Source organism: Aquarana catesbeiana, linkage group LG02, assembly GCF_042186555.1.
Source record: "Aquarana catesbeiana isolate 2022-GZ linkage group LG02, ASM4218655v1, whole genome shotgun sequence".
Classification (NCBI taxonomy): Eukaryota; Metazoa; Chordata; class Amphibia; order Anura; family Ranidae; genus Aquarana; species Aquarana catesbeiana.
In genome coordinates this window covers 352,744,829-352,772,744 of record NC_133325.1, presented here as the reverse complement: position 1 = coordinate 352,772,744, position 27,916 = coordinate 352,744,829, and the positions used below count along the sequence as shown (strand labels likewise).

General features: G+C 45.2%; 1 protein-coding gene across 2 annotated transcripts in view; it reads right to left on the bottom strand.

Moving 5' to 3' along the window:
• The window catches only part of LOC141127991 (uncharacterized), a 185,155-nt gene that overhangs the window by 83,815 nt on the left and 73,424 nt on the right, over window positions 1-27,916 (bottom strand). The window contains exon 4 of one of the 2 annotated variants that reach the window (XM_073614991.1): window positions 5,085-5,303. The exons of the other annotated variant lie outside the window; for it this stretch is intronic. The gene's annotated coding sequence lies outside the window, so the exon portion shown is untranslated. The remainder of the gene's footprint in view (window positions 1-5,084; window positions 5,304-27,916) is intronic. 2 annotated transcript variants of the gene reach the window in all.

Here is a 27,916-nt window from a genome sequence, read left to right as displayed (position 1 = left end):
GGAGCGTTGGGACGTTTACGTTACATTGGTGGCAGTAGTGGGATGCTTCCTGCAGTCTGGGACATCCAAACTTCCAACTGGATCCAAGGTCCAGATAGCAGGAGAGGAGAGGAGAGGTACAGATACCAACCGCCATGGAAGAGGAATTCAGAAGGAGGTTGCGAGAGATGCAGATACAGCACAGAGGACCAGTATCAGAGCAGGTCCTGCTGGCATTGTTTGATTCTATCCGCTGCGAACTCTGGAAGGAAGCGCTAGACCGTGAGCAGTGACACCAGGGAAAAGTTCTCCCCTCCATCCAGAAAAGGTAATGGTCACAGTATGGATTGTGGGTGCTGTTTTTGGGAGAAAAACCACACAAGGAGCAGACAGCTGAATTAAGCAGGCTGGTCTGGTGGCATGTATCCCAAGCATGCCCTTGGATAGTGGATGACAGCCCAACGGGGCTTTGGTTACGGCGGCCTGGAACTGTTGTATGTGAAGCTGACAGGGGGCCCTAACTTTGGGAGTGATTTGGAGTGGCGGTTGGACGAAATCATGGATTTCAGAGAAGGGCTACCAAACGTCTCGAAAGTGCACTAGGCACTGGAAGATATAGATTTTCTGGCCGTTCAGAAATGGGAGCTGGAGATCACCTACAGACGGCTGCTAGACTCTGCTCAGCGCCAGGGCTGGGCTCCCTTTGCCTGGGACTATCAGGAAATACCAGTTGACAACTCTGAAATCCTGTCCGAAGTCAGCAATGTGGCAGAGTAACAGTGTGCTTTGCCAACCTGCTCCCGCAGCTATGGACATGGAGGTCTTATGGTGGATGCAGCAAGTGCTGACTGACCTTGATGAACCTGTTTCTGCATGGGAGGATCTTGGATGGAGGAATGTGCCTGTCCAGCAGCATGCCAGAGAATCAGCAATGGAAAATCTGGAGATTGCCATCCCCAAAGCTGAAGTGCTGACAACAGGGCAGAGCTCTGCTAACCTGTGCCCAGCACCGATAGCATCTTCTGGGTTCCATGGACAGGAGATGGTGAACCTCTATTCCCAGACACCAGTTGCAGAGACAGGGGATTTGATTGACTTTTCTGTTGAGGAAGAACAATCCGGTGAGCCCCCAGCAGAAGAGCTGGTATTAGGGCCAAACTTCACTGTGCTCTGCCCAGCACCAACAGCAGTATCTGTGGAGTTGCAAGGAACTTCCCCAGCTGAAGCGCTGGTCACCGGACAGAGGGTCCAAGACCTCTGCCCCACACCTGTGGCAGTTCCAGAGGCTCAGGGTGAGAAGGTGGCAATCACTTCCCAGCAGCAGATACAGGGGGAGAAGGGAGAGGTGTTCTTCGTCCCTCCCCAACAGTTGGCCAGGGTGGAGGAAGCGGAAGTGGAAGTCCAGAAAGCCGGGGCAGTTGGCCCCTCTCTCCGGCGACAAGCTGAAGTAGTGAAGCTGCTACTCCCAGCTGAATCGCTGGCAACAGGGCAGAGCGACGCTGGCCTCTGCCTAGCACCTACAGTGTCTCTACAGCTTCAGGAAGCTGGGGTGATCGGCCCCTCTGCCCAGCAGCAGACCGAGCCCCAGAATGTTAAAAACCACCCAGCTGAAGCGCTGGCAGCTAGACAGAGAGTAAATGACCTCTGCCCCACACCTACTGGTGTCAACTATTAATTGCAGCCAAGAATGGAGATCATGCGGACTGACTATGTGAGTTCACTTTGCCTGACTAACGCATGTCCAGACCAGGTGCAGGTCTGGGACCTTGTTAGTCAACCTTTGATGGGGGAGAAATGTGACAGACCTAGCCAGGACAGATGCTTTTGGAGGGGACTTAATGCTAGCCTCTTGCCTACCGACTATGGGCCCTGGCATTTGGGGGAACGGTGATCTTTGTGAGCTGTATGCCTGGGGACCTTTGAGGTGGTGTTACTTTGGATTCAGATCCATATCCCCCCAAGACACACAGACTCTGGGAACCCTGTATATGCCATATTAGAAATAGTGGCTGATTCATACTGATGGGACACATACTGTTAGATGCTAATGTCATCAACTCCAGCCACCTGTCTGTTGTCTTCTATAATGTAAATGAGTCTAGTCTGGCTTGCCACAGCTTCTAAAAGTATTTCACCGATTGTTGTTTGTGCTAATTAACCTTGCTATTGTATGAAGGAGTTCTGTGTTGATGTTTACGATAATGTATAATCTAGTGTGTGAAGCTCAGTGACAACAAGTCTGATTCTGGTCCTGGTTAATCATAACAATGCTCAGGAGTCACATTAGCTACTTTAAGGGATTATTTATATAGCTCTTGTAATATGAGCAGGAGGGAGGAACCTCCTCTTTTACTGTATATATGACTTGTATTTTGGTTCTAATAAAAGGTCCATGTTCAGCAACTAAACAAGTATCGTCTTGTTTTGTGCTTGTGAGCGGTTGGAATATCTGATATCTATATTCAGACTGGGAGGAAGCGGTATATGACGAAAGCACTCAAGCGGAGTGTGGGGACTTTTTCGTTACAGCTCTTAAAGGAGATTTTTTTTTCAATTATTATTATTTATTTTCTCATTTCATTTTTGTGTAAATATGAGATCTGAGGTCTTTTTGACCCCAGATCTCATATTTAAAAGGTCCTGTCATGTTTTTTTTTCTATTACAAAATAAAAAAACTAAAAGTAAAATAAATTTTAAAAAGTATTTAAAGTGCCCCGTCCCGACGAGCTCTTGCACAGAAGCGAGCGCATACATAAGTAGCGCCTGCATATGAAAACGGTGTTCAAACCACACATGTGAGGTATCACTGCAATTGTTAGATCGAGAGCAAAAATATCCCTAGACCTCCTCTGTAACTCAAAACTGATAACCTGTAGAAATTTTTAAACATCGCCTATGGAGATTTTAAAGGGTAAAAGTTTGTTGCAATTCCACGAGTGGGCGCAATTTTGAAGCGTGACATGTTGGGTATCAGTTTACTTGGCTTAACATTATCTTTCACAATATAAAAAAAAATTGGGCTAACTTTATTGTTGTCTTATTTTTTAATTCAAAAAAGTGTATTTTTTTTCCAAAAAAATGCTCTTGTAAGACCGCTGCACAAATAAGGTGTGACAGAACCAATGACCGCCATTTTATTCTCTAGGGTGTTAGAAAAGAAATATATAATGTTTGGGGGTTCTAAGTCATTTTCTAGCAAAAAAATGATTTTAACTTGTAAACAACAAGTGTAAAAAAGAGGCTCGGGGCTCAAGTGGTTAAACAGGGGCTACTAGTACATTTAGCTGTGTTAGGTGATAACTAACCTGGCAAATGTGTAGTCTTTTTGATCATTTGGGTTTTCTCCTAAGCCTGGTTTAACTGTGCTTCCTCCCTTCTGTCAATAGGTGGCACTGTTGTCTTTGGCGTTAGTATGATGAGCTGCAGCGAGACAGTGAGAGTTATGAATATGCATATCTCTCTCAGCCAATCAGTAGAAGTTTCATGCCACTGAGCATGCTGGAAGAGAGTATATATTTGGAGGAAGTCAGATGATCAGGGTCCTCCCACCCAGACCTTGGTCTGGAATGGATGTGTGAGGAACACCTGTGTTGGATGAGGCCCCAAGTCTAAGGCCTGGCCATGTGCTTAAGGCTCTGGCAGAGAGAGCGTGTTTATTGCCTGGGGGCATGAGGAAGGCTCTGGTGGAGAGAGCCTGGCTGTTGCCTGGAAGCATGAGGAAAGGGAGGGGACTGTGGAGAGGATGAAAAAGCATTAAGAGGGACTCATGCAAAGAAACCATGCATGGTACCGTTAATTTTTGGTTGCTATTGTAGACAGCAGTTGCTATGTAGATACAGAGTGTTGCAGGCCTAAGGCCCTTCTTCTTTATTGTTGTCTACCTGCCTGTTTCTGTTTCTGTAGTCTGCTAATCTGTCTCCCCACTGCCCTAAGAGTGTCTTGTGCCCTAACCCTCTCTCGCTGCATTTTTTGTTGTTGTGAGCAACAAATTCACCTTGTTCATTTTAAGAGACTTTTCTGCAACCATACACACCCACTGTGCCTAAGAACCAGCACCCTAAGGTGAAATGGCAGCTTTCCCTGAGGCCTGGGGGTCAGGGGGGGCGCTGCATTTGTTATCTTTTATGCAAAACAAAAGACATGCAAGTTGGGATGTGCAAATTCTCAAGTGCAGTCAGTTCTATAAAGAGAATACTGGACTGCAGTGAATGCAAAGTTGATGATACCAATGTGGCACATGATCTAGCAAGCTGGTGTTCATCATCTATAACTGTCAGGTGCAGAGATCACAGAGAGACACAATAACAACAGAAGCAGCCGCCAAGGGAAAAGTGATTGCAAAACATAGTATCTATACATCGAATGTAATGGAGTTTAATCTACTTGATGTACTGTAGGATGGGAATGTTTTCTTCTACAGTCGTACAAATGCAGGTGTGAATACAAAATTATGTGATTGTGTCTTTTTTTGTTAATTTTGTGGATGTGAATCTCTTACATTATGTTAGCATGAAAGCAAGCCTCCTTAAAATGGGGCTAAAACTCTGTATTTAACCCACATGAGAGATTTTCTTTAACTTACAATATATTTTCCACATACTGTATCTCATATATCTTCCATGCAACAGTTTTGTACTGGCTTTGTTTACACGTCTGCATTGAAAAGGGTGTAATTGCTTTTCTTGTCAAATATAATATTACAGTATTATCTAAATGTATGCTTTGCCATATGTGTACAATGCTCCTTCTTCAATTTTTAGGATAGTCACTTTGGGGAAGGACTACGCTAGCATTCTGCTGCTCTTCCCACACAGCCCAAACTCTACCTGCCAATTCTGAGAAAAATATTTTTTTTAGAATACTGTATACGCTGACAATTCTCTTTCCTGGTTTCTGCTTTATGGATAATAGTACTTTTTAATATATATCTTTCCCCCCAAAGCAAAAAAAAGTAAATGGAAGTACAGAGCTTAGATTGTAGGTAGACCACAGCCGTGAGAACGGGATGAAGCCACCATCTGAGGCCTGTACTTCTATTTATTTCTTTTTGCTTAGGGGAGCGATGAGGAGTCTCTGGGGTGCATTTATTAAAAAGTACACTTACCCTTTAATCTTTGACAAGGTGGAAATGCTGCCTGTGGGTAGAACAGTTTATTTTTCCTCCTGCTCCTCCATTACAGTAATGTGCAATGTAGAAGAAAGCCAATCAAAAGGTCCATGTTATAAATGAACGTGATGGGGGAGGAGGGGAGAGAAGGCAATCCTAGAAATTGCGTGTCCACTTTTCAGATTCACCAGTACACTGCAAGCCTTTAAAAGATTACTGCAAAAAAAAAAAGGAAAATAAAACAGATGAGTAAGCAACCATATAGTTATCACAACAAACAGGATATGCTACGATTAATAATAAATAGGCTGTTTTTTAAAATAAATTCTAGACAGGACAAGAGAGGCGCTATAGAGTAAATGGTTCTTGAGTTTGGACAAAAATGTGAATTCATGTCATGCCTTCCCCTAATAATGCACATGTGTTAAGTTTACTTTCTCTTGCTGATTTACTCTCCCTCTGGTCTGTTCTGTCTTCTACAGTATTTACCTTTTTAGGCTTTTTATGCCTTTCTTTTATTTACCACATCTCCTTTAAAACAGATAAGGTGCACAGGGGTTTTAATATCTCTTTATGGCTTTAAATTTCTCCCAATTCTTTCTGTAAACTGGGGAGTACTCAATGATCCGAGAATGGCAAAAGACAGACCCCTTTGCATACAGCAGAAGAGCAGTCACATGCTTCTACCCACAGAGATCCAAAGTAGCCAAATGTGTTGAGATGCCAGGTGAATGTATACCATTACTGTTACTTCATAAGAGTAAGTGCACTTGTAGGAAGGAGTTAACGTTTCTCCCTATAGTTTGGGCTCCTCACAGTACCTCCCCAGGTAGTGATGTTGCAACACTGCCCTCTACTGCAGGACCCCATATAAGTAGTGGGTGGGGCTTAGCTAGATGTAGTTGGAGTACAGAGGCGCAGCTTAATGAAGTAGCAGGACAGTGGGCTATGTCCTTGGTTTCCCACTTCTTGGCTTTCCCTGGAGTTGGGCCCATTTACTAAGTACACCCCTGACCATGGAACAATGGACTTATATCATGCCACTGAAAATTGTTACAATTGTTATCTTTATGTTTGCCTGTGGGTGTGAGGCTGCATGATTATACTTTACCATAAAAACATTCAGTAAAGACATTGAATTTGCTTCTGGCTAGAGTGACCTTATTTACAGGGGATGTCCAAATACTTTGAAGCATGTGAAGTGGGCCACACAGGCCACAGGTCGTTGGATGAGAGTGACCCATATTAGGCTGCACTAGTGTGGTATACAGGATCCTGAATACCAGTGCAAACCTGGTCAGGTGGGGAATTGGTGGTGGTGGCCTACCTGGCCTCTTGCTGGTTAGTGACCCCCCCTCAATTGCATGATCTCAACTTGATTCCCAGGTGCACAGTGAGATCACGGACATCACAGCCTACATTGCAGAATAATAAAACTTTTGTGAAAGTGCAACTCAAGAAAACTAGAGGGGTCGGTGTTGTGTTGAAATAGGGGATGGTGTCTGGGGGCCGGTATCTATACACACAGCAGAATAGTAATTCTGTGTAGGCTCTGGTGGGTATGGTGATATAAAGCAGCACAGGAGAGCCCTGTATTATGAAGGCCCTCCCAGTGGAGCAGTGACCTGTTTACACATTTTTGCCTCAAGAAGGGAGTCACAGAGCTCCACAAAGATTACTTGACAGTCTGGAAACAAAATGGTAAGAAAAACAGCAGGGCACAATCTGAGTGTAGTATATTAACATATTTATTGTGGTAAAAAGACAAATGACAACTCACTTTGTGAAAGCTAAAATCAGGCTCACCACATAGTAAGGGCTTATGGTGGATGGATACACCTGCAGGACCAAGAAAACACACTGAGAAACACTAGTAAATTGGCACCTCGGAATTGCCTCCTGGCCCTGGGCCGATCTAATGCCTCCTAAAATAGTCCTTGCATCACCGCTGCCACGCACTGTGGTGGGCCCCTTGCTGGCGGAGACCCCTTTTACTTTATTCTCCGGCCCCTGACTCTCTGCCCAAACTCGTTGCTAGCCGCAGCCCGCCTCGCGTCTAGCAACCAGTGACATCACTAGGAGGAGAGAGGCAGAGACCTAGCATTCACAGCGGAATGCACTTTTGAGCCGGGGCGGAGTCGGGAGGCGGAGCTGGCGGTCCTAGGTACAGAGATTACTTTCGGCGGCTGCAGGAGAAGAATCGGTTCTCCTATATGCTGCCCCCACTGGCCCTCCTATCCAGCCTGGCGCTAGCTGCATCCACAGTGTAGAGTCAAACAGTCATCCAGACCTAGGACCGCCAGTTCCACCCCCGACCTCGCCCCCCCGACTCTGGGTCCCACTTGAAGGCTGTTTCTGCCCTGGAAAGGTAGGAGAAATGCTCCCTGCAGTGCAGTGCTGTGTTGCGTTTGTTACAATATGATTTTTTTTTTATTAATCAGACTTACGATACATGGGACATAACATTACACAATAGTGGTTGGTCATAGAGATATTGTCAGTTTTTGGCTTGAGTAGATTTCCCAAACAAATGCTGTTTTATACAGTGGGGGTAAATATCATTGTTGTATTCAAATGACAGTTCAATTAACAGGCTATTGTCTCTATAGTTACAGTAAACAAGTAAGAAATGTACTTTTCTGAGATTCTTTCAGCTCTCAAACTGAAAGAATGACTGTTAGATTACTGTCAGGTGTTGGCCTGATTAGACAATGGTTACGTAGATACAGTTTTCAACAGTCCATTGTTTCTACAGCTACAGTAAACAGGCATGTTTTCTGTTGTTTGGTAACTATGGCAAACAGCCTGACACATAAAACGGGTGAGTAGGGAGACACACACACCATCATGCTTTGAAGATCAGAAGTCACCACTCATGATACAAGAACACTGCCTGGTGTCCAAGAAGCATCGTTGCCAATGGAGATCACAAACATAAAGTAACAGAAGATAAGTAACCTTTAAGTGTATTTGTACTATTATAGACCATAGGCTGTTCAGTTTGCTAGGCATTTTGCTTGTTATAGATATCTGTCAGTCTTGTATTGTATTCCTAATATTGTAATAGTTTTGTATGTTCAGCATCTTTGTATAGTAAAAGCACAATTTACACACTGCAGAAATAAAAGCACATTTACACACTGCAGAAATCTCAGCTTCTTGGCTTATACCATAAAGTAACCTTGCTAGATAGACGCAAGCAAAACATTTGGTGGCTCGTCCGGGATCTGTGCTATAATTTCAACTGAAGCAGACCTGTTTTTCTGTAGTGTGTTGTGTAGCTTGTGCTAGGTAAAATGCTCCGTAAGCTGTTTAGGAAAAGCAAGGCTGCAGAGGGTTCTGGTGGCCAGAAGGAAGTGTGCAGCTTACCTATCTGGGCCAGAGACAATGAGTGGGAACTTCTTGCTAAAGAATTTGTGAAGTACAGTATGCTTCTCCCTTTAAGCTGACTTGGGGTGATAAAGTCTCAGATCATTTTGTAGATTTTAGCCTTAAGGGGTTGGATTTAAGTAAAAAAGAGAAGAGGACAGTGTCCACAGTGGGCTGGTATTTCCTTAATGCTATTTACACTGAATCACAGAGAAGGGAGAAGGCAGAGGCAGAAGTTAAGGTATTAAAAGACCAGCTAGCAGTTGCTTCAGAGTGTGTTCGTTCAACTGCTAGTCGGGCTAATGATTTGCAAGAGCAATTTGCAAAAAAGGAAGGGCCGTAAACCTGTTAGTAAAGCCAGGGTATGTGCCATTGTCACATCCCAAAATTGGGATTGTGAGGATGTGCTCTCCTCAAATGATAGTGAGGATGAGGAGATAGAGTTTGATATTTCGCATGATGATCTGCTAGTGCGAAAGAAAAAGTATGCCAGACCTCTCATTACTAAGCATAGGAAACGGCAACATAATAGAGAGGATATGGTAGATGAGGAGGTGCATTATCGCAACCCTAGAGATGTTGAATTTGAAGAAGTACGGGAGTTTACACAAACTTAACTCCATGAGCTGGCAAAACAATACAAACAAAGGTCTGGGGAACCCCTACTGACCTGGCTCCTACGCTTATGGGATGAAGGGGCAGACAGTGTTGTTTTGTCAGGTAAGGAAGCAGTGACTATGGGAGTGTTAACTCATGATCCATAATTGCTTTAGGCAATACGAAAAGCCCGAGAGTTTAGCGTGAATTTTTCACTGTTAGACCTCGTGAGAGATGGAATAGTCCGAGTATACACTAGTCCTACTGACCTGGAAAATACCTACTCATGGAGATCAATAGGAGAGGGTATTTCCAGGTTACATGAAATGGGTTGTATAACAGAATTAAATACATTTCCAGGATGGATGGGTCAAGATATGGAACCCTTTATGGCTGCTCTGCGCTCTAAGCTGATAAAGTCTGCGCCATTTAATCTCAGGGCTCCTTTATTGTCCTTGTTGGGAGGCCTGGGATTAAACAGCAAGATTCATGAAGCCACTACCCTTTTAAGCCAGTTGGGGGAGCTAGAGGACACTAAAACAAAACCTGTCAGGGCAGTTGATAAGGTCAAGGCCAGACAGGAAGAATACAAGCAGAAAAGAACAGAGAAGAAAGGGAATGGGGTAGAGAAGACAGGAGGTGAAGAGAAATCCAGGCTAGTTATTTCTAGGAAACAAATGTGGGTGGACCTATTAAAGGCAGGAGTACCTAAAGATGAGATAGATGGCATTTCTACTGCAGAAATGCTGAAGAGGTGGAAACGTTTAGTAGGGAAAACTGTCAGGGTTAGAAACACTACTCCTAGTGAAGATAACAGCAGCCTGGACTTAGAGAAAACAGAACAGACCCCTCCTGTTAGCCCCAAACCAATTCCCAAAACTGAACATGAACCCAAATCCCTTTATCCTGGGGAGGAGTTAGAGAGAATCAGAAAAGGGGATTGGGAGGTTCCTTATCCTTTATGAAGGGAAGGTGAGTCTCCTGTAATAACCTTGAGGGCAGTGACAGCAGGAGACCGATGCCCATATGCACCTGTCACTGGATGGTTTGGGAAGTCATCTTCTCCTACACATGTAATGGCTTTAGTTGATAGCAGAGCCAAAGTTACACTTTTGCAAGGAAATCCTTCCCATCACAAAGGAGAATTGATTTATGTAGAAGGTTTGGGAGGGCAAACTACACCAGCAGTTAGGATACGGGTGAAATTGGCTATTGGCAAGGGATCAGGATTTATAACAAATGTTTTGGTATCAGAGTTACCCTAAAATATTCTTGGGATGGATGTACTTCAAGGTCAGTCAATTCAGACTGAAAGAGGTACATTCACATTTGGATATCCTGATAAAGCGTAAATCTGATTAGGGTGGTGAAGGCTGTGGTCAGAGGTCATGTGAAATGGACCCCTGTCTACATTCCTCCACCAGAGAAGCCAGTCTGTCTCAAGCAGTACAGATTTCCTAGAGGCCACAAAGAAATTGGGGAGACTATTCAAGAACTGTTGAGAGTAGGGATCCTTAGACCTGCTGTAAGTCCTTTCTCGTCTCCGGTGTTCCCAGTAAAAAAACCTGATGGGACATATAGAATGACTGGATTACAGAGGTCTAAACAAAGTGGTACCTCCATTGAAGTCAGCTGTACCAGATATGATCTCAATTGATGAGAAAATTGCTAAAAATGCAGGAGAATATCATGCTGTGATAGACCTGGCTAATGCTTTCTTTTCGATTTTAATAGATCCAGAGTGTCAAGACCAGTTTGCTATGGTGTGGGACAGCCGCCAGTACACTTTAACTGTCCTTCCGCAAGGCTATCTTCATTCTCCAACGATTTGTCATGGACTGATTGCCCAAGATTTATGTACCCTGAATTTGAAAGTCGCTGTGTTTTACTACATTGATGACATCATGATCTCTGGGACAAAAGAAGATGTAACTGAAGCACTGCACCTGCTAATAGAGCAATTGGAGAACAGAGGGTGGGCTATCAACAGAGACAAAATCCAAGGACCTGGCACAGAAGTGAAATTCCTGGGAATGATGTGGACTGGGCCGCAGAGGAAAATTCCAGAGACAGTTGTGCAAACTATCCAGGCGCTGTCGCCTCCTACTACCAAAAAGGAGGCACAGAAGTTCATTGGAGTTGTGGGGTTCTGGAGATCGTTCATCCCACATTTTGGCGGATTCTGAGGCCTATATATAATGTCACCAGAAAAAAGACTGAGTTCTCATGGGGTTCAGAGCAGCGGACTACATTCCTGGCTGCTAAAGAAGCTGTTTTGCAGCATCAGGGATTAGGACCGTGAGACAAGGAGTACCATTTCAGCTGGATGTAGTGGAGCAGAATGGTACCATATCTTGGAGTCTGTGGCAGCCAAATGAAAAGAAAGGACTGAGAGCAATACCCATTGGATTTTGGTCCAAACAACTGACAGGGGCACAGAAGAGATACACGCCCCTAGAGAAGTACCTGTTCGGGGCTTACACAGCACTTCAACATGTAGAGACCATTACAGGAAAGGACACAGTCACCATCCACACTGCATTGCCAATAGCAGGATGGGTGGGAGATAATGGACTGACCACTAGGGCAGCTGTAGCCCAGAACCAGACACTGATGAAATGGAAGTGGTACCTTCAAGAAAGAGGGGGTATTGCAGCTGGGGATCTTAGAGACATTTCAAAACAGTTGGCTGGGCTTGTCACTTTTACCAGCACCCAGCCAAAAGAAGAAATTCCTGTGCTGCAGTCATCCCCCATTCAAGAGGCTCCACCCTTTGAGTCTCTGTCAGAAGACATGAAGGAGTCAGCGTGGTTCACTGATGGTTCAGCCATAGTTGGATGTAACCTCGTCTGGACGTAATGGACAGCAGCAGCCTACAACCCAAGTACAGACACAGTCCTGCAGGAGACTGGAACTGGAGGGTCCAGTCAGTATGCAGAGTTGAAAGCTGTGGCAATGACTCTTCAGGAGGATCCTTCTTCCCATGTCACTATCTACACTGACAGCTGGGCGGTTTTTAAAGGACTGACAACTTGGATGCCCACGTGGAAGTCCAACGAATGGATGATTCATGGAAAGGTGGTGTGGGGAGGCAAGGAAGTCTGGGACTACATCTGGAAGGAAGCTCACTCCCGCACGATAAATGTGGGGCATGTTGATGCACATGTGCCCCTAGTCCCAGACTTTGAGAACTATAGTTGCAGATGAAATCGCCAAAGTGAAGGCAGTTGTGCCAATTGATCCTGTCTTGATGAACTTGGCCAACTGGGCCCACAAGCAATCTGGACATTTAGGGCAGAAAGCAACATATGAATGGGCACACCAGAGAGGATTGCCTATATCCATGGACATGATAAAGACTGTAATAGGGAACTGTACAGTGTGTGGAGAAGTGCGACAATGGCCATTGCAAAAGTACTCCACCGGGTCGATTAAGAGGGGTGAGAGGCCTGCAGAGATCTGGCAGATTGACTTCATCAGTCCCCTGCCCCGGGGAAACAATGGACTGAGATATTGTTGCACTGCAGTGGACACCTATTCAGGACTTATGCTTGTTCATCCTTGCAAACGTGCAGATCAAGCCGCAATGCTTCAACTGCTCCAGAAATTTGTCGTTGCTTATGGTTGTCCCAAACAGGTGCAAAGTGATAACGGCTCACACTTCACCGGATCAACAGTACAGCAGTGGGCCAAAGATTCTGCAGTGTACTGGTTGTGCCACATCCCATACCATCCACAGGCAGCTGGTTTGATTGAAAGATACAACGGGCTATTGAAGGACCAGATACGCAAACTTACACCCACACATACACTAAGGGGGTGGGATCTGGTCCTCACACAGGCAGCCATGTTGTTAAATTCTAGGCTAATAGCCAAAAGAAAACCATATGAGAGGATGGTAGGGGCTGGGGCACAGATTCCACAGCTGGAGTGCAGAGTTCAGTATTTATGTAAGGTTCCTGAAAGAACAGGACTTAACAGATACCATGTTACTGCTTCCCATGACATAGAAACCAAGAGTGATGTATCTGAAGCTGAAGCCTATCTAGGAATGAGAGGGAATCTGGCAGGAAGGTTTGAAGTTACATTTGCATTGACAGATGAGCTTCAAGACAATGGCTGGGACTCTGACTGGTTAGTGGATACTTCTCAGCAAGAGTGGAAAGTGAGGCTACATAACAGCAAACCTTCCAAAATAAACAGCAGTGATCTTCTGGGAAATATCAGTATATTTCCTCTCCTCCCTACTGATGTTCTTTAGGAGGGTCAGAAGTGGGTACAGGCAGGGGGCAAAGTGTTAGTCAGATATCCAGGCAAGAAGCCACTTAGAGGAGATATTTTAGCTGAAGGGCCTGGATCTACTGTTTATGTATTATTAGAAGGAACAGATAATCCGCTTTGTTTTCCACTCCACAGGCTGTCTCCGATTTGATCCATAGGAAGACCAGAGAAAAGTGGTTACATGATGGAAAGAATGACGGAAGATTGCAAGAGCTGTGGAGAGCAAGGCCTTTGATGTATTACAAGCCTTTACTTGTTTCTAAAGAACTTTAGAATGGACTTTCTAATGAACTTTTTTAGTTAAAGACTGAAACACCTTCTCAGTGACAGAAATGGGAGGTGTGGCATTCAAGGAAAATTAATGTTTAGAATGAGTTTAGTAATGAAGAGATTTTGTGTGTAGTCTGAGAAAAAATAATCTAGGGCGGAATGTGTTTTGCGTTTGTTAAAATATGATTTTTTTTATTAATAAGACTTACGATACATGGGACATAACATTACACAATAGTGGTTGGTCATAGAGATATTGTCAGTTTTTGGCTTGAGTAGATTTCTCAAACAAATGCTGTTTTATACAATGGGGGTAAATATCATTGTTGTATTCAAATGACTGTTCAATTAACAGGCTATTGTCTCTATAGCTACAGTAAACAAGTAAGAAATGTACTTTTCTGAGGTTCTTTCAGCTCTCAAACTGAAAGAATGACTGTTAGATTACTGTCAGGTGTTGGCTTGATTAGACAATAGGTACGTAGATACAGTTTTCAACAGTCCATTGTTTCTACAGCTACAGTAAACAGGCATGTTTTCTGTTGTTTGGTAACTATGGCAAACAGCCTGACACATAAAAGGGGTGAGTAGGGAGACACACACACCATCATGCTTTGAAGATCAGAAGCCACTACTCATGATACAAGAACACTGCCTGGTGTCCAAGAAGCATCGTTGCCAATGGAGATCACGAACATACAGTTACAGAAGATAAGTAACATTTAAGTGTATTTGTACTGATATGGACTATAGGCTGTTTATTTGATAGGCATTTTGCTTCTTATAGAGATCTGTCAGTCTTGTATTGTATTCCTAAAATTGTAATAGTTTTGTATGTACAGCATCTTTGTATAGTAAAAGCACAATTTACACACTGCAGAAATCTCAGCTTCCTTGCTTATACCACAGAGTAACCTTGCTAGATAGACGCAAGCAAAACAAGTGCATCAAGGACGCTCATGGTCACTCTGCTCCCTGCCATTCTGGTCTCCTCCAGTCATGCTGTCCCCCCATAATGCCCTCCACTGTGTCTGCCCCCTCCCATCATTCTGCCCTCCGCTACCACCCCTCCCATCATACTGTCCTCTGCTACCACCCCTCCCATCATTCTGCCCTCCGATATCACCCCTCCCATCATACTGCCCTCTGCTACCACCCCGCACATCATACCGCCCTCCACTACCACCCCTCCCATTATTCTGCCCTCAGCTACCACCCCTCCCATCATACTGCCCTCTGCTACTACCCCTCCCATCATTCTTCCCTCTGCTACTACCTCTCCCATCATTCTGCCCTCCGCTATCATCTCTCCCATCATACTGCCCTCCGCTACCACCCCTCCCATCATACTGCCCTCAACTACCACCCCTCCCATAATTCTGCCCTCCGCTACCACCCTTCCCATCATACTGTCCTCCACTACTACCCCTCCCATCATACTACCCTCCGCTACCACCCCTCCCATCATTCTGCCCTCTGCTACCACCCCTCCCATCATTCTGCCCTCTGCTACCACCCCTCCCATCATTCTGCCCTCCACTACCACCCTTCCCATCATATTGACCTTCGCTACCACCCCTCACATCATAATGCTCTTCACTACCACCCCTCCCATCATACTGCCCTCCGCTACCACCCCTTCTATCATACTGCCCTCCACCCCCACCCCTCCCATCATACTGCCCTCCACTACCACCCCTCCAATCATACTGCCCTCTACTACCACCTCTCCAATCATACTGCCCTCCACCACCACCCCTCCAATCATACTGCCCTCCATTACCACCGCTCCAATCATACTGCCCTCCGCTACCACCCCTCCAATCATACTGCCCTCCGCTACCACCTTTCCCATTATACAGCCCTCCACTACCACCCCTCCTATCATACTGCCCTCTACTACCACCCCTCCCATCATACTGCCCTACACTACTACCCCCTCCTATCATACTGACCTCTACTACCACCCCTCCCATCATACTGCTCTCCACTACACCCCCTCCCAACATACTGCCCTCCACTACCCCCTCCCATCATACTGCCCTCCACTACCACCCACTTTTATCATACTGCCCTCCACTACCCCCTTCCATTATACTGCTCTCCACTACCACCCTTCCTATCATACTGCCTTCAACTACCACTCCCCCCATCATACTGCCCTCTACTACCACCCCTCCCATCATACTGCCCTCCACTACCACCCCTCCTATCAAACTCCCCCTCCCATCATACTGCCCTCCACTACCCCCCTCCCACCATACTGCCCTCCACTACTCCCCTTCCATCGTAGCTTATCCCAGAACCCTCACTCTGTACATAGCTCATCCCAGAACCCTGCACCCTGTATATAGCTCATCCCAGAACCCTGCACCCTGTACATAGCTCATCCCAGAACCCTGCACTCTGCATGCAACTCATCCCAGAACCTGTACTATGTACATAGCTCATCCCAGAACCCTGCATATAGCTCATCTCAGAACCCTGCACCCTGTATATAGCTCATCCCAGAACCCTGCACCCTGTGCATAGCTCCTCCCAGGACCCTGCACCCTGTACATAGCTCATCCCAGAACCCTGCACTCTGTACATATAATACAATACATAAAAGAACCGCACTAAATATAAGCAATCAATGAATCCTCAATTATTTCAAATGCTGTAAAGTGATCAATATAAAATAAATTAGATATCAACACAATATATATGTGAAAAATAATCAGAGAAATGTGCTATAAAACTAGATGTAGATAATGTAAAAAGTGACAAAAAAAGTTAAAGTCCGTGACAGTAAAAGTGACTTCTGATACCAACAGTCCTTATTGCAATATGTTCCACCAATAGTGATTGAAAACTTTAGTGAATAAAAACATCTTGTGAGAAGAATCCACCACCTATGTAGATATATGTTTACCAGAGGTAAGCTGTAATGAAGCTTATGCCAGAAATCCACTCAGTGGGGACACCACCATCTGTCTCAGCATAGAGGGAGGATCACCCAGGACTCACCGACAACAAGGCCCAATAACTCAGCAATGGAAACCAGAGGTAAGCTGTAATGAAGCTTATGTCAGAAATCCACTCAGTGGGGACACCACCATCTGTCTCAGCATAGAGGGAGGATCACCCAGGACTCACCGACAACAAGGCCCAATAACTCAGCAATGGAAACCCAGGGGAATAAAAAACACATCCTCCATAGTGTGAATCCGCTTGAATAGTTTATTGAAAACAGTAAAAGTAGCGCACTTACCAAAAAGAACAAATAAAACAGCATGTAATATAAATCAGCCGGCCGGCCTGCATGCACCCGTTCGCAATGGGATGGAAACGATGACGTCAGCGCGTCTGCCTTCCGACGTACGTTTCGTCCTATTGGACGTTGTCATAGGACCCTGCACCCTGTGCATAGCTCCTCCCAGAACCCTGCACCCTGTACATAGCTCATCCCAGAACCCTGCACTCTGTACATAGCTCATCCCAGATCCCTGCACTCTGTACATAGCTCATCCCAGAACCCTACACCCTGTACATAGCTCACCCCATGTACATAGCTCATCCCAGAACCCTGCACTCTCTACACAGCTCATAATAAAAGCATATTTTGTAGGTACAAGGAAGCCTGAGTTTTTTTAATGACGCCCCTTAAGCTCCTCCCACTGTCAGAAGTTTGACCACGCCCACATTTGCCGCGGCTCGCTATGCAAGGTTAATTCCTTCCTCAAGTGTCCCTCATTCTGAAGTTCAAAAGTTGGGAGGTATGAAAAAGTGCTATTTCTTATTCTCATGTGAGTTGCCAAATTACCACTACTACTGGAAACAAAAGTGTGCTAAAGGTTTGTTTGGATTATCTGTGTTAACAATGACAAACACAGTATCTTTACCTGTACAAGGTGGTTTAGCTTTTATTGCATCACACTCATGCAGTCAGTCATGGCCCTCAAGTTAACCTACAATAGCTGAGGGACTGGCAAGCAACCAAAACAAATGACCTGATCACCAAATAAAACAGGTTATTCAGGACAACAGATAAAGTTCAGAACAGTCATATAGTATTCAGAGGCAGTGGGCAGAAATATGAAAATCAGGAGCCAGAGAACAGACTGGTATTGTAACTGGAAAGCCAATCAAGATTTATAAGGTATGTAGCAAGGCTCACAGGCATTGACATGAACCTTTTGCTTAGGCACATACTGCATTGAGCAAAATTTCAGCCTTATTGACAGGTGGTAGGCCTGCTCCCACTTGTGCTTGGGAATGAGAACACCATACCCATGGTCACATAACACTCCCCATTTGTGGTAGGCCCAAAGTGTACAGTTACAACTGCCAAAATTCATATGATGACAGATTCCAGTTACTGGAGGCAAGCTCCTTCCTCCAAGAAAACCTCCACAGTCCATAGGTTGTTTTTCCACTGGTTCCTTTTACAAATAATTCAGGGATCTCATGTCCCATAAACCCAGCACAGCCTATGAGTGAAATTGTCTGCACTCAGTTTTAGGTCAGATTTATAATCATTCCCAAACCACCCTATGGCAACTTGGCCTTCTAAATTAAATTTGAAATGAACAGATACACGGGAGCACCCAATTAAATCCCCTGATATCTACAGTAGTAGTGTCATCTGGATTTACCCAGTACTATATAGGGCTGAGAGAGAACATGGATTTTGTGACTTAACGTATTTTTTCAACATTGAATTGACATTTGGTGTGTGTGAACTGTTCCAGTCTGTGAAATATACCTGTAGGGTCCTATTTATTCATTGTTTGTTTGCTCTTCTACTGAAGGGAATAATTGTAGTTTTCAATAACAAGACCCATAATGCGCCTCAGATTGCTGCTTCATTCATTTTTTAACAGATCATTTCAATGTGTACAATCTGCACAGCACTATACCCTCAGGTATAATATCTGCACGGATCATGCCAGTGTGTGATGATAGCATTACTTCAGTTAAAGGAGCTGACAATGTCGGTAGCGAAGATAGTCTACCTAAACCAGAATGTGTCTGCTGACAGCCATTAGGCTGCTTCTTACTGTTATATTTTCTTTTCTGTCATTCTCAAAGCTTTCACGCTTTATTGTACTTGCCTGGACTTGAGGCTGCAGATTATTGGTAATTTAATTTCCACACTATATGTAAAAAATACACCTTCATTTTTAGCAAGAGGTGAATTATTCCAGCATGGTTCCACTCTACAAATGCAGGCTACAACTTCTAGTACCAAAAGTAGCTGTATTATTTAAAGAGGAAGCTGTGCCCAAAAATGCCAAACAAAGGGCAAAGGACTAGTCATCGGTATTGCTGTAATCTTCTTTTGGCCGATTTTTTATCCCAGTACTGATTATGTTTTGTTCTACGCTGTAGAAATGGCTATATTGGTAGAGGAGCAGGCATTGTTTTCTCATGTCAGAGTTGCCCCTGGGTAACTGATGATCTCATGAATGGCGGGGCCATGTTAAAATGGAGGTGAGGAAAGGTACACAGAACAACAAAGCAGAATCAGAGTTGTGCATGCACTGCAGGTCACTAGGTACACTTTACTTTCCAGTGAGGAAAACAGTGAAAAACCCAAATCTCAGTCCAGATCTTCTGAGATTAGCAGCCAGATATACTGTACAGCTGTAAGGCTGTAGGCACAAGAGTGCATAGGCACAGGAAGTACACTAATACATTTTAGAAAGAATTACAATATACCCTGTGTGACCGTTACCAACAGTTGCTTTGCAGACAAGCAGTTAGCCTCTAACTATACACATTTGTACATTTAAAAAAAAAAAAACAAACAAATAAGGAAGAAGACGGGTATAAATGTGAAAATAATCATTTACGTGTATACTTTTTTGGATACAGTAGGGAATGATTAGCAGCCCTGTGAGATTTTGATGGCTAGGGTCAAAATGAGGCACTGGACATAGATATTTGGCTGACAGAAAACTGTCATTATTTGAGCCTACTAACCTGGGTTTTACTGCTCTCAACAAATCTGGGTGCCCCCAAGAAGTTGGGGTCACCCAAATTAAGAAGTCTATGTGTAGCAGTGCCCATAAGAGTGCCAAAAAATGTTTTAACAGCCTAAAGTCTTTTATTTTTTACACAAATGATGACAGAAAAGCAAGAAGCAGCCAGCACGTTCTGGTGGCCAAAAAATCCTACTTTCATCAGGGCTTGAACATTGTATTAAAATATGTATTGGACTCAAAACAAAAAGCTGAAATGACACTATCAAAGAAGGAATAGCCACACTTCTCTTCTTCTCTGATCATGTATTTGGATACACAAACCAACAGTAGGGAAACAACTATGCTCTTTAACCCACTCCTGCCCAGCATAATTTGGCCTCATTAGGCTGACTGAGGTGCTATGGGTATGTAATCCTCCCCTGGGAGCCATTACAGAGGACTGGCCTGACTCCCACCACCAGTAGCAAACAGATGGAAAACACAAGAGACGAGAGCTGAGTCGAGGAGCAACCCATAGCTTTAGTGGTTTTACTAATGTCCCGCATCCCATTACAAAAGAATGTGAGTAGTCCCATCAGTCCTGCACATCTCCTGAGTTGCACCCCCCCCCCTCCTAAAAGGAAGCTCTCAGAACCTAAGGCTTCAAAGATTACATATTTGCTGTGCCTTGATTGTGGCATTGCTTTCCATGACCGATTGAACACCAGGCAGACTCCCACCATACTTTTTATACCAAGCCTTCTGCCCAAGATGCTCCACAAGTGCAGATGACTATGAATGGCGAGGCCATGTTAAAATGGAGGTGAGGAAAGGTCCAGAGAACAACAAAGCAGAATCAGAGATGTGCATGCACTGCAGGTCACCAGGTACACTTTTCCAGTGAGGAAAACAGTGAGAAACCCAAATATCAGTCCAAATCTTCTGAGATTAGCAGCCAAATATACAGCTATAAGGCTGTAGGCACAATAGTGAATAAGCACAGGAAGTACACTAATACATTTTAGAAAGAATTACAACATACCCTGTGTGACCGTTACCAACAGTTACAGTTACCAACATAATTTGGCCTCATTAGGCTGACTGAGGTGCTATGGGTATGTGATCCTACCCTGGGAGCCATTACAGAGGCACCCCAGGGAGGACTGGCCTGACTCGCACCACCAGTAGCAAACAGATGGAAAACACAAGAGACGAGAGCTGAGTCAAGGAGCAGCCCATAGCTTTAGTGGTTTTACTAATGTCCCACATCCCACCATCCCACAACAAAAGAATGTGAGTAGTCCCATCAGTCCTGCACATCTCCTGAGCTGCACCCCCACCCCCCCTCCTAAAGGGAGGCTCTCAGAAGCTAAGGCTTCAAAGATTACATATTTGCTATGCCTTGATTCTTGCATTGCTTTCCATGAAGAATTGAACCCCAGGCAGACTCCCACCATACTTTTTATACCAAGCCTTCTGCCCAAGATGCCCCACACTTACAAGTGCAGGGCTGGCACTTCCTCGCTATCTATTGTACACCCCACTCAGTACTCTGGGGACCTCTAATGACTACCTAGACATTTACATTGCCTATTCTTCACTACATGGTTCCCAAATCTAACTATGTTGACATCTAGTGACCAGTTTGGGATATTACACTGGGTACTCCTGTACCCCTACTGTACGGTTACCGTATTGTGTCTGCCGCTGATATTGTCATCATTACTTGCTGATTTATCACCTACCATAGATTTACTAATACAGATTCATATACCTAGGAGTTTTCTGTTTTGAGCCCAATAGACATTTTGATACAGTATTCAAGCCCTGATGAAGGGGTTTTTTTGGCCCCCAAAAGATGTTGGCTACTGCATGCTTTCCTGTTTGTTTGGCACTCTTATGCCCTGTACACACGGTCGGACATTGATTGGACATTCCGACAACAAAATCCATGAATTTTTTCCGACGGATGTTGGCTCAAACTTGTCTTGCATGCACACGGGCGCACAAAGTTGTCGGAAAATCCAATCGTTCTGAACGCGGTGACGTAAAACACGTACGCCGGGACTAGGGATGAGCCAAACACCCCCCCTGTTCGGTACGCACCAGAACATGCGAACAGGCAAAAAATTTGTTCGAACACGCGAACACCGTTAAAGTCTATGGGACACGAACATGAACAATCAAAAGTGCTAATTTTAAAGGCTTATATGCAAGTTATTGTCATAAAAAGTGTTTGGGGACCTGGGTCCTACCCCAGGGGACATGGATCAATGCAAAAAAAAGTTTTAAAAACTGACGTTTTTTCGGGAGCAGTGATTTTAATAATGCTTAATGTGAAACAATAAAAATGTAATATCCCTTTAAATTTCATACCTGGGGGGTGTCTATAGTATGCCTGTAAAGGGGCGCATGTTTCCCGTGTTTAGAACAGTCTGACAGCAAAATTACATTTCAAAGGAAAAAAAGTCATTTAAAACTACTCGCGGCTATTAATTCATTGCCGGTCCGACAATACACATAGAAGTTCATTGATAAAAACGGCATGGGAATTCCCCACAGGGGAACCCCGAACCAAAATTTTTAAAAAAAATGACGTGGGGGTCCACCTAAATTCCATACCTGGCCCTTCAGGTCTGGTATGGATATTAAGGGGAACCCCGGCCAAAATTTTTTTAAAAAATGATGTGGAGGGTCCCCCTAAATTCCATACCAGGCCCTTCAGGTCTGGTATGGATATTAAGGGGAACCCCGGCCAAATTTTAAAAAAAAATGACGTGGGGGTCCCCCTAAATTCCATACCAGGCCCTTCAGGTCTGGTATGGATATTAAGGTGAACCCCGCTCCAAAATTTAAAAAAAATGGCGTGGGGTCCCCCCAAAAATCCATACCAGATCCTTATCCGAGCACGCAACCTGGCAGGCCACAGGAAAAGGGGGGCGAGAGAGCGCCCCCCCTCCTGAACCGTACCAGGCAACATGCCCTCAACATTGGGAGGGTGCTTTGGGGTAGCCCCCCAAAACACCTTGTCCCCATGTTGATGAGGACAAGGGCCTTATCCCCACAACCCTGGCCGGTGGTTGTGGGGGTCTGCGGACGGGGGGCTTATTGGAATCTGGAAGCCCCCTTTAACAAGGGGCCCCCCAGATCCCGGCCCTCCCCTCTGTGTGAAATGGTAAGGGGGTACAAAAGTACCCCTACCATTTCACTAAAAAACTGTCAAGAATGTTAAAAATGACAAGAGACAGTTTTTGACAATTCCTTTATTTAAATGCTTCTTCTTTCTTCTTTCTTCTATCTTCTATCTTCCTTCATCTTCTTCTTCTTCTGGTTCTTCTGGTTCTTCTGGTTCTTCCTCTGGTGTTCTCGTCCAGCATCTACTCCGCGGTGTCTTCTTCCCTTCTCCTCGGCCCGCTCCGCATCCATGGCATAAAGGGAGGCTCCCGCTCTTCTCTTCATCTTCTTCTCTTCATCTTCTTCTCCGGGCCGCTCCGCATCCATGGTGGCATGGAGGGAGGCTCCTGCTGTGTGACGCTTCTCCTCTTCTGACAGTTCTTAAATAATGGGGGGCGGGGCCACCCGATGACCCCGCCCCCCTCTGATGCACGGTGACTTGACGGGACTTCCCTGTGGCGTCACGGGGAATGCCACAGGGAAGTCCCGTCATGTTCCCGTGCGTCACCGGGTGGCCCTGCCCCCGTTATTTAAGAACCGTCAGAAGAGGAGAAGCGTCACACAGTGGGAGCCTCCCTCCATGCCACCATGGATGTGGAGCGGCCCGGAGAAGAAGATGAAGAGAAGAAGATGAAGAGAAGAAGATGAAGAGAAGAGCGGGAGCCTCCCTCCATGCCATGGATGCGGAGCAGCCCGAGGAGAAGAAGGGAAGAAGACGCTGCGGAGGAGATGCTGGATGAGAACACCAGAGGAAGAACCAGAAGAACCAGAAGAAAAAGAAGATGAAGGAAGATAGAAGATAGAAGAAAGAAGAAAGAAGAAGCATTTAAATAAAGGAATTGTCAAAAACTGTCTCTTGTCATTTTTAACATTTCTTGATAGTTTTTTGGTGAAATGGTAGGGGTACTTTTGTACCCCCTTACCATTTCACACAGGGGGGAGGGCCGGGATCTGGGGGTCCCCTTGTTAAAGGGGGCTTCCAGATTCCGATAAGCTCCCCCGCCCGGAGACCCCCACAACCAACGGCCAGGGTTGTGGGGATGAGGCCCTTGTCCTCATCAACATGGGGACAAGGTGTTTTGGGGGGTTACCCCAAAGCACCCTCCCAGTGTTGAGGGCATGTGGCCTGGTACGGTTCAGGAGGGGGGCCGCTCTCTCGTCCCCCCCTCTTTTCCTGCGGCCTGCCAGGTTGCGTGCTCGGATAAGGGTTAGGTATGGATTTTTGGGGGGACCCCACACCGTTTTTTTTTATTTTGGTGCGGGGTTCCCCTTAATATCATACCAGATCTGAAGGGCCTGGTATGGAATTTAGGGGGACCCCCACGTCATTTTTTTTTACATTTTGGCCGGGGTTCCCCTTAATACCCATACCAGACCTGAAGGGCCTGGTATGGAATTTAGGAGGACCCCCACGTCATTTTTTTTTTAATTTTGGTTTGGGGTTCCCCTATGGGGAATTTCCATGCCGTTTTTATCAATGAACTTCTAAGTGTATTGTCGGACCGGCAATGAATTAATAGCCGTGAGTAGTTTTAAATTACTTTTTTTCCTTTGAAATGTCATTTTGCTGTCAGACTGTTCTAAACACGGGAAACATGCGCCCCTTTACAGGCATACTATAGACACCCCCCAGGTACGAAATTTAAAGGGATATTACACTTTTATTGTTTCACATTAAGCATTATTAAAAACACGGCTCCCAAAAAAACGGATGTTTTTAAAACTTTTTTTGCATTGATACATGTCCCCTGGGGCAGAACCCAGGTCCCCAAACACTTTTTATGACAATACCATGCATATAAGCCTTTAAAATTAGCACTTTTGATTTCTCCCATAGACTTTTAAAGGGTGTTCCTCGGCATTCGAATTTGCCGCGAACACCCCAAATTGTTCGCTGTTCGTGTCGAAGCTCATCCCTAGCAGGGACTATAAACGGGGCAGTAGCCAATAGCTTTCGTCTCTTAATTTATTCTGCGCATGCGTGGCACTTTGTGCGTCGGATTTGTGTACATACGATCGGAATTTCCGACAACGGATTTTGTTGTCGGAAAATTTTATAGCAAGCTCTCAAACTTTGTGTGTCGGAAATTCCTATGGAAAATGTGTGATGGAGCCTACACACGGTCGGAATTTCCGACAACAAGGTCCTATCACACATTTTCCAATAGAAAATCCTATCGTGTGTACAGGGCATTAGGCTTCATGTACATTAGCTTACATTTTCCGTGGCCACGTAAAAACGCAGCAAAAAAGCGGCTTGGTCAAAACGTTCCTATCCTAAACGCGATATTTCCACTATCAGGAGAGGGAGGTTGAAGCTTACCTAACTCCTAAAATCTGATAAAAGCCTATTTGTACATTGACACAGGCTTTTATGGGGTTGAGTTTAGGAGCTCTGACAAAAAAATGCCAAAAGCTCCTAAACTCAAGTTTAGGAGCTGCCAGAGTAGGCTAGTGCACATGAAGCCTTATTGGTACAACTACTACAACTACTATTGGCACACACACTCTCAGGTTGAACTGGATAGATCAATGTCTTTATTCAAACTTAGTAACTATGTAACTTATTAACTATGTAACAGCAGAAGGTTTTTATTGCTGTTTGTGTCCTTCATGGGGAGATTCGCCTTCTCTGTTTGTCTTAGTCACTAGGGCTGGGATAGGGGAGAGGGGGGGAGGAGGGGCAGTTGCCTCGGGTGCTGGTATCATGTGAGGTGGAGGGGTCGCCGCAAGGTGAGTTCCTGCTGCTACAATCTGACAGGAGTAGTAACAGCAGCATCACTACTTCTGTCAGCTTAGTGCTGGTAGATGAGAAAGCCAGGAGGAAGTGTGGACTATGCCCTTCTTACACTGCAGTTCTCCTGGATTGAGACTGTCAGATTGGGACTGTTCAGGGTTTGCTTACCCGCTCTCAGCAAAGAATGTACTGTATGTAGGGAGCAGGTAATAAAACCCTGAAAAGTCCAGATATGACAGTCAGTGGTGTCCCTGAGCTGCGATCTCATACCCATGCAGCAGCTGGCATCCCTCCCAGCCAGCTGCATGTTAAAAGTGTTGGAAGTCAGCTTCCCCTAGGCTTCTCCTCAACTCTCACACATCCTTCTGCCACGCTTCATCTTAGGTGTGTGTTGGAAGGAGGAGGAACTGCACTGGAAACACAATGGGGGGGGAGAGACAGAGTAAAAAAACATTTGGGAATTGGGAAGTGCTGGGAATGAGAGTATTTGTGCTAGGAGGGGGAGGCAATAGGATTTATGCTAGGTGGGGGGATTGGGGGGATTTGTGCTGGGGGAGGGGAAGGGGGATTTGTGCTTGGAGGGGTAATTTGGTGGGTGACAAGGGAAGGATTTGTTATAGGAGGGAAAATTTGGAGGGATGGTTTTTGCTAAGAAGGGGGATTTATGCTGAAAGAGGGGAAAGGGGTGGGGAGATTCATGATGGGAAGGGGAATTTGGGGAGCAACGAGGGCAGGATTTGCTCTAGGAGGGGAAATTTGGGTGTGGGGAATGTGCTAGGAGGGGTTATTTGGGCTGGGAGGGAGGATGGGGGAAGGATGTGTGCTAAGAGGGGGAATTTGTGCTAGAAGAGGGGAAGGGGGATCTGTGCTGGGGGGACTGGGGAATTTGGAGGGTAGCAGGGGGTAAGATTTATTCTTGGAGGGGAAATTAATTTGGCGGGGATGTGCTTGGAGGCTTGGGGGGATTTGTGCTGGGGGATGGTGAAGAAGAGGATTAATCTAGGAGGGGTTTGAGGGAATTGTGCTGGAAGGGATGAGTTGGGGGAAGGTTTGTGCTAGAAGAGGAAATTTTGGGTGGGATTCATGTTATGAAGGGTAATTTGGGGGGGGATGTGTGCTAGTAGTGATGATTGGGGGGGTACTTGCGCTATAAGGGGTGATTAGGGGGGGTTGTGCTAGGAGGCGGGATTTGCAGAGAAAGAAGATTTGAGCCAGGGCGGGGATGGGTAGATTAACAACGAATGTGATTGACTATAGAGCACTTCATTTTTGCTCCTCTGTTTTTCTTGTCCAGATGACCATGTTTTGTACTATTCTGCAATATATGCATGCGTTTTGCTATTCTGGTCCTGTTTGCTTTATTGATTCTACTTGGCACCTGTTTAGTAAACGATTTACAGTTACTCTCTGACTGATCATTCAGCTGATTACACAATATGTTACACTTGGCATCTGTGAACAGGACTGGCCATGCCAGAAAATGGTGATGGAAGTGGCGCACTCGGCTGTACTAATAACTAAACAAATGAAAGTGCAGCGCAAACTGTTAAAAGCATTAAATAAAAGCAATAAATAAAAAGTCCATCTAGTAAGACATATATTAAATTCTTCTTGGCACAAACAGACTGGTCCCCTTTTCCTGCGTCTCAGATGTCAAATACAAAATCGTATGGGTACGCTTACCAGAAAGGATGGACCCCTTAATTATAGGGGGTCAGACACGCCTGGATGAATATCTGATGGGCAGCTGCCTTAAATCTCGTCTGCGGTGGTCGGTCAAACAGTATATCTGAAGTGAAGCCGTAACCGGACAGCAAGCTTAAAAATTAGAGTGGCTTTAGCCCACCCAAGGCCTCTAAGCTTGCTGATGACCACAGTATTCAGATGGCAGAGATCGCTCTGTAGGATTCACTTCTGGTATCCACACACTGGGAATTCATCACATGTATCTTCACTGTGCAAATCCTGCATCCTCTGGTGTCAGATCTGACCATTCCCATCACTGACTGACTCGGCTGTACTACTCCAAGAGGAATTAGCCAACCTACTGGACCTGGATCAATGATCCCTTGATCCTAAGGGAATACTTGCCACAACAAGTACCCATGTATTTTAAAGGGGCTTCCACATTCTGATCAGCCCCCACATACTCAGACCCCCACATCCACCAAGCCAGGGTTGTCTTTGTCCTCATCAACATGGAGACATGATGCTTTGGCAGGGGGTGATATACCTGCTCAGATAGGGGTCTGGGGAGCATGCTTTTTCTTGTTTTGCACTGGATGTACCGGACCTCATCAGGCCTATGTGTCTGGTACATGATGGAACCCATGCCATTTAAAAGGTGGCTTTTTTGTGGGGTATACCTTATGATCCATCCAGAATAAGGAGCAGGTATGTATAAAGTGAACCCCCCAATGCTTTGTTTACAAACTGAATGAAACAGCAGGAAA